Source organism: Suricata suricatta, chromosome X (genome assembly GCF_006229205.1).
Source record: "Suricata suricatta isolate VVHF042 chromosome X, meerkat_22Aug2017_6uvM2_HiC, whole genome shotgun sequence".
Taxonomy (NCBI): Eukaryota; Metazoa; Chordata; class Mammalia; order Carnivora; family Herpestidae; genus Suricata; species Suricata suricatta.
In genome coordinates, this window is record NC_043717.1 from 93,212,414 (window position 1) to 93,213,210 (window position 797).

Genomic DNA, 797 nt, shown 5'->3' on the forward strand with positions numbered 1-797 from the left:
CCAAATCATCACACTCTACACCTTAAAGTTACACAGTGTTTTATGTCAATTATATCTTAATAAACTGGAGGGGGGAGAAAGAACCATTGCCTATAAGAACTAAATTTCAAAACTCAAATGATCTATAGAGATGGGTGCCCTGCATCTACCACTGTATGTTCAAGTTATGGAAATGTGCGATCTACAAACATGAAGGGCAAAGGACCAAAAGACTTAGTTTACCCAATTATGACCTTGAAGAGCCCCTAGGTGGCAGTTTCCCTGAACTGTATTTTTATTCAGCCTAGGGCTGTGTTCCACATCGTCATAATGGAAACACTGCTCAAGACTACTCTTGACCTTAGATGCCCTATTGTATCAGTCAGGATATTCAAGGGAAACAGATATTACACACACTGGATAATTTGAGAAAGGTTTGATAGAGTGACCATTACTAAAAGTGTGGGCAAGATTTAGTGAAATGTACCAGGTTTAGTGCAGTATTCTGTTACTGACAAGAGGGAAGAGGTTACTATGCCTAGATCTGAAGATGTAAGGTGGTGGTAACTGGAACCCAGAGAGGGTAGATATATATATTCAGGTAATTTGACAGGAGGTGTGGCCTTCAGTAGGCCACTCACAGTCAACAATAATGACACCTCAAAGAAGGAGCCAGTGAAACAAGTATTCTGACTTCAATTTCTACCCCACCTTCCAATATCCTGCCTGTGTCTTCATTTGGCCAAATCCAACCAAGAAACAAATGGTAAAGAAGTCCTTCACTATAAACAATATAGGCTACCATTCCTAGGTCTAGA